The 6,839-nt window shown below is 45.9% G+C and overlaps 1 protein-coding gene across 1 annotated transcript in view; it reads right to left on the minus strand.

Annotated features, from left to right (window-relative positions):
• Positions 1–2,759, minus strand: part of MAP3K13 (mitogen-activated protein kinase kinase kinase 13) — a 42,867-nt gene extending 40,108 nt beyond the window's left edge. The window contains exon 1 of the mRNA XM_015426836.1: positions 2,650–2,759. The gene's annotated coding sequence lies outside the window, so the exon portion shown is untranslated. The remainder of the gene's footprint in view (positions 1–2,649) is intronic.
• Positions 2,760–6,839: the final 4,080 nt, after the last annotated feature.

A 6,839-nucleotide genomic window follows, 5' to 3' on the forward strand; every position in this document is an offset into this window, starting at 1 on the left:
GGGGGACCCGGGGCAAGCCCCCCCGGGCCTCGCCGGAGCCGCAGGACCCCCGCGCGGCTCAGGGGACCCGGGGGCAAGGCTCTCCGGGCCTCACCCGAGCCGCAGCGCTCACACGGGGCTCGTGGGACCCGGGGGCGGGGCTTGCCACCACGCATGCTAGCGGAGCGGCACTCCTGAGGGCTCCGGCCCGAAAAGACCCCTGGATGGAACATTATTTTTGATGCTTGGGGGGCAACAGTGGGAGGGATTCTGGAGTTGTGGACCTCCTGATGGCACCTGGGGTTTGGCACAGAGTATTGGACTGGATGGCCCATTGGCCTGACCCAACATGGCTTTTCTTATGTTCTTAGGTGCTTCTATTAGGTCTGTATTGTTCGAGTGTTACACTGGGATTATCCTCTTAGGCTATTCATTCTAGCCTCACAGTTAATCCCACATCACACTTAATTTTGTGGTCCCTTTTTTGACATGCAAAAACAATCTTTTCCCTCTCCCCCCTAGTGTTATAGCCACAGTAAACACTGTGTTAATAGAACAAAGAATTCACTTGGTATTACAAATTATGAACTCTTAATTTAACGCTGGAAACAACAGCAGAGTCTTTTTTAAAAAGCACCATGTCTAAAATCTTATTGTTCTGGACTGGGAGTCCATTTTCAATATACCAGAATATTTGGCAGCCAATCTGTACTACTAAATCCCAACCATCATGAATGTTAAGAAACCAAGTATTAATTATTCACTAAAACACTGTCACCACTTACTGTGGCCTCAGGCCAGGGGCATGCCACATAGCAGCAGCACCCTCCCTTATTCCTCCTAGGCCACTTCTTACACTTGATGGGTACTATATTGAACAGTGGGTCCAACTCCCAGTTTAACCCTTAGATCTCTGTGCCTTCCCACTGTACATGTCACCAACAGTGTTCCCTCTAAACTGAGTTAGTGTGAGCTAGCTCACAGGTTTTTAGCCTCCGGCTCACACATCTTTGTCTTAGCTCAGGAAGGAGGGCTCCAGAGGAAACTAATTTATGCAATAGCCAAATTGCTCATTCAGAACTTTAATGCCAGTAGCTCACAAAGTACAATTTTGCTCATAAGACTCCACAGCTTAGAAGGAGCACTAGTCACCACCTCTGCCACCAGTCCTGTTTAGCCCCTGCCCCTTGCTCCAATGTACCCAAGCCCTTTTAACTTTGAGTTCTCAGCCCCAGCAATTAAGCCCTCCTTAGGGTCCCACGTGTCCAGGCTTGCCAGTCCTTCTGAAGCCACCCTTACACCTGCAGTTATTTTATTTATTTTATTTATTTATTTATATCCTGCCCTCCCCTGCAAGCAGGCTCACAGCGGGTCACAGGATATCAGTTGAACACATAGTATATTAAAACATTAAGAACAAACAACAATTTAAACAAAGCAACAATAAAATGACATAGCCAAGTTCAGTCAGATCACAAGATGGCAATTATTCAGACAGTTCATGGTGCCACCTGGAAGATGCTAGATTGGATGGTGATTAATAGCAACCTATTTACCAGTAATGCTCTGTTGACCTCTAAGTGGGCGAGTCACAATGGGCACTATAAGCACTGCAAAGCAGCACAAACTGTGCAAGCAGAGCGAGCAGGGGAGGCCGAGATGGATCAGACACCTGCTGCCTCAGCCAAAGGCCTGGTGGAATAGCTCTGTTTTACAGGCCCAGAGGAACTGTAGTAAGTCCTGCAGGGCCCTGATCTCAAGTAGGAGTATGTTCCACCAGGCCAGGGCCAGGACAGAAAAGGCCCTGGCCCTTGTCGAGGCTAAATGGATGTTTTTTGGGCAAGGGACTACCAGGAGGTGTTGCTCAGCTGTGCGTGAAGCCCCTTGGTCCTACCACAGCTGTCTTGCAGGATCTGCATTCTAGGGAAATTCTGTCCTCTTCAGGTTGCTTGTCATCAATGCTGCCCTGAACAATGTTGCAGCCACCCTGCTATGTCTTTGGCAGGTTGTGGGGCTCACACTTCGTCCCTGCTGCCTCTGGCTGCTCCTGGCTCACCCCAGCCTCCTCCCAAGCCTCCATGGTTGCCACACTTCCCTCCCTGGCAGTAGCTTGTGTCTCTCCAGCCACAGCCTGCTCTCCAGCTGCAGCTCCCACTCCCCTCCCATCAGTCCCCGTGCCAGCTTTTAAGTCCCTTGGCCGGCTGACCTGCTTCCACCTTCCTGGCAGTGGTGGCGCACCTTCTCTGGCATGGTTGGTGGGTTTTTTTTACTGAGCCGCAGGAGGCTTCCAGCTACAGATAGGAGTGCCGGTTGATTGGCTATAAACACTTTAAAAAAAAACCTTTAACGTGTAATGAAATTTCCCCTGACCAAGACTCTCCGTAGTACTAACTACAGAAACACTTACTCCCATGGTATGACAACACCAGAATCGTCACTTTAATCCCTATTGGGAGAAAGGCAGAATAAATGTTTTAAAATAAATGTTGAAAAAAGCATTTGACCATCTGGAATTGAGCTTTTTAATTAGGAACACACGTGTGTATAAGTAAAGCATGAATTACAAGCCCTTTTGGGGAGATGGGGGGAAATCAAACCCTGCTTTCATCAACTGCATTACTTTCTGCTATTCATAATATTTCTATTTAAATACGAGATTATTTCTGGTACCTGATAACTGGCACATCTATATCCCATGTCCTCATGTATGGCTGTGCATAGACTTGCTGTTCAAGACAAAGCGACACTCAGTGCAGCTTCAAAGAATAAGAGTAAGACATTCCAACACCAGATTTTTCGATGTGAAAAGAAGACTAATGAGATTTCTTTTTAAGTTGGGCTGAACCATGGCATGTCTCCTACAGAGAAGAAAATGAAAGAGAATGAGGAATCACTCCAATGCTATACTTTCAATAACTGTCACAATACAGCAGTTTCGATTGGCTTTAATTAGGAAAAAAGGAAGCCTTTTGCAGAGAAATGTGCAAGATCAGCCTCACACTCAGTCTCTATGACCTCCACACAATCACTGTCTTAGATATATATATATATATATAACCTGACTCTGAAGAATGTATCTACCTAGGAGATTTTTGTGCTGCCCCTCAAGAGTCCTGTTAACACAGCAACTGTTTCCATATTCTAAAACATGTACCCATTCTGGAGAACATGATACTTCTAGGAAGTCAGTCATTGTGCATGCTCTCTTAAGAATCCAGGATATGTCTAAAAGGCAACAATTCCAAATTAAGCTATTGTGGTGAATTTATTAATGGTATTGATAAAATAAAAACTGATGGCAAATCTGAAGCCTTATATATCCCAGGCCTGCAGGGCCTTCTCACTAAAAGTTACACACCCTTGATGCCAAGGTAATAACTGCAAATATTCATGCAAAAACCATTACAACTTCTTAGAAGCAGGTGCAAGTAATTCTTTTTTTACTTATCACATTCTACAAAGTAAAATTTTAAAATGGCTTCCTTTTAAAAATATATTTAGATGAAGCCACGTCTGAAGGGAAACTTTTCACCCAAGCTACGACAAACGTATGAGAAATTTAAAGCTACTGAGAACACAATAGTATAAAGAGAAAACAATCAAATGTAGCTTGAATTAACTCATTTTCAGTTGTCAGATGGAAAGCTAGTACCCTGTTGCAGCTGGAAGGATATTGGTAAAGCTTGCACACATCTGTATAGGTTTTGAAAATATTAAGAACTAAAGCTTTACTAAAAAGAACACTTCAGCCACTAGGAAGAAAAACATTCCATAGGTTTATAAAATGTTTACTAACTTTCACAAGAGAATAGGAATTGTAAAACCGGTACCACTAAAGATGATGCTTCATATTCTTGTACACAAGTTCCATTGCTAGTTAGGACAGACTTCTGCGAGTGCGTATGGCACTTCCTGGTTTCACAGCCAACAATGAAAAACCTACTAAACTTATTCACTTGTTGCTTTTCTGAATAGAAGCCCTTACGTTTTTCTGTAGATCACTCTACACTGTTCACATGCTAACAGGATCTGAACACTAACCTTGTTTCACAATCAGCATTAAAAGTGAAGTCTTTGGATTAGAAACACTTACCATACTGCACCAAGTAAAACAAAACAAAGGTTGAGTTTCAGAGAATCCTTTCAATGAATAAACTTTGTCCCCATCGAGGCTGAGAGGTGTAACATTTGTGCACATTTACTCTGGCCCCAGAAGTTGGGAAGTTTCTGTCCAACTCAGCAAGGTGGGAGGGTTTGTTATTTAACTACTGGTTGATAAGGTCTTATCGCTAAGTACTCAAAGGTTGAGTTCAACAGAGAGAGGGAGGGAGAGACCAAAGAACACAGGGGAAGCCAAGGAATCTATTTTCATTTCCTTGTGAGTGAGCTTTCATGAGTTTTCAGGTCTTTCTTTTCCATCACAAAGCCCTTCAACTCCAAGTGTCTTTATAAGAATAGCTAGCCTTCCCTTAGCCCCATCACCCATGGCCTAAGTATCGCTACACAGCAGGGTAAGTTCTCACTGAAGATCTGAGCTGAAGTGTTAACCCCACCATGAAGGTATATAGTGACGTTCCAAGATACGTATTTATAAACATACCAGAGTAGTGGAGGGCAGCCTTTAGAGGAGAGTCAGTTTGGTGTAATGGTTAAGAGCGGCAGACTCTAATCTGGAGAACCAGGCTTGATCCCCCATTCCACATGCAGCCAGCTGGGTGACCTTGGGTCAGACACAGTTCTCTCAGACCCACCTATCTCACAGGGTGTCTGTTGTGGGGAGAGGAAGGGGATTGTAAGCGGCTCTGAGACTCCGAGTGAAGGGTGGGGTATAAATCCAACTCTTCTTCTTCTTTAGGCCTCTGGAAGCTACTTTCCCCCCCAAAGAGCACTACGAACTGCCAGTCACAAAATGGCAGCTTGGCAGACAAACAACTTTTCTGCATACTTGACTCACTCCTGATTTTCTTGGCAGTTGATCCACAAGCACTGGAATTGGTTTGGGCATAGTCCTTCCACACATCTGCCTTCCCTCTTTGTGCACTCTTCATTTCCAAAGTTGTGGAATCAGTTTATTTTCCTCAGCAGGCCTGCCCTGAGCAGCTCTGGGAGAGGTGGCAAGGGAGGGGAGGTCAGTGCAACTTAGGCTAGCAGCTGACAGTGGCGGGGGGGGGGGGGGGGGAGAGGGAGGGAAGCTTGGTGGGCCCACCTAGAGTAACTCCAGGCAAGGAAGGGGAGGGGGCAAGGAAGCCTTGGTGAGGATGGGAAGGCAGACAGAAAGACAGAGTGCTGGTGTGGGGAGGTAAAAAGATTTATGGGGCAGAGAGGCAGAAAGAGACAGAAAGTGTGATGGGTGGTAGAGAGAGAGTATGTGGAGGTGGGGAGCAGAGAGAGAGAGAGAGAGAGACGGGGCAGCAGGTAGAAAGAGAGAGAGAAAGCACAATTGACTCAAGACAAGAAAGCAGCAGCCAGAACATCTGGCCATTGGTCTTGTCTCCTTCTCTTTTGCCCCTTGCACTGTGGTCACCTCTCATCTTCTTCCCTTCTCACCCCTCTCACTGCGGTCAGTTTCTCAGGAGAAGAAAACTGCATGATGCTGATGTTGCTTTGTTGCCCTGAGCAAGCATGGGCGCTTGACTATGGACAAAGAAATAACTACAGCAGTATGCTGCTTTCTCACTCTGAGAAAGCAATCTTAACAGGCAGAAGGTAAAGAGCAACCAGCATGTGGCTGGCAAGCAACTGGTCAATTATGAGTGACAGTCTGCCCATCCCCTGCTCCAAGGCATGAATAACCTAATTTGCATGCACAGCTTTTTAAAAAAACTGCACCATAACAGCAAGAAAAAGTGTTTATAAGGTCTCAATACTTCTCTTAGGTCAAATCAACTTCAGATCCAATTAATAAAGATCAAAAGACTAGAAGCTGAGCCTCTTCCCTACCCTTGGCCACTTTAGGTAGGGCCCTTACCCAAGGAGCCTAAGTACCAAGAGCTTCTGGACAGATTTAATGTGCCTTCATTCAGTTTAATTATAAAGAAACGTTGCAGGCTGCTTTTCAACCCTATGATCCCTCCAAGTCTTCAATCTGCAGTGTCAACAATTCTTCCTGCTTAGCTATTATCCAGCTCACTTTCTTGTGTTTTAGTAGCACCTTATGAATCTCAATGTGGTTTGTATCCTATGGTCAGTTTTTGACGATGGGAAGACACTTCCATTAGCTGAAATCTTCCAGTTTCCTCCTACTCCCAAATGCAAACTCCCACTTTGCCACCAGGGTTGTTTCTAAGAGTCCCCTGAACCACTACAAAGTTTTGAAGGGGGGCTCAAGAGGCTGTTGTAGGAGACAGGAAAGTCCTGTTTCGTGAGCTCTGTTTCACAGAAGACTATACAGCATTCAAATCATATTTCAATTTATCAGTTTGCGCACAATATTTGGCATTTCAATCTCTGACCTATTTATAAAAACCAATTTGCTTAATTCAGAAATTTCCCCAATTATTTCTAATCTAACTGTAGATGTAGCAGCCCCCTTTTATCAGACCTATAGCTTGCTGTGACAGAGCAGCCTCTGCTAGGCCCCAAGGACCCATCCCCAACCCATCCCCGGCATTTCCCACCCCCTTCCCTCCAAGCCCGCGCTACTGCGCGGGGCCCTCCTAAGTCCTCCCCGGCCTTCCCCCCTTCTTGCAGGCCTGCGCGGTAGCGCGGGGCCCTGCACAGCCCTCCCCAGCCCAAAACTCGCCATCGCCGGTCCGTGCCTCTGTGCACGGGCCGCTGGACGGCTGCCCACCCACCCCGCACTTTCTTTTCCTCCTCCTTTCTCTCTCTCTCTTCCTCCTTTCTTTCTTTCCTTTTCTTTC

Source organism: Gekko japonicus, unplaced genomic scaffold (genome assembly GCF_001447785.1).
Source record: "Gekko japonicus isolate JY-2015 unplaced genomic scaffold, Gekko_japonicus_V1.1 scaffold14, whole genome shotgun sequence".
NCBI classification, from domain to species: domain Eukaryota; kingdom Metazoa; phylum Chordata; class Lepidosauria; order Squamata; family Gekkonidae; genus Gekko; species Gekko japonicus.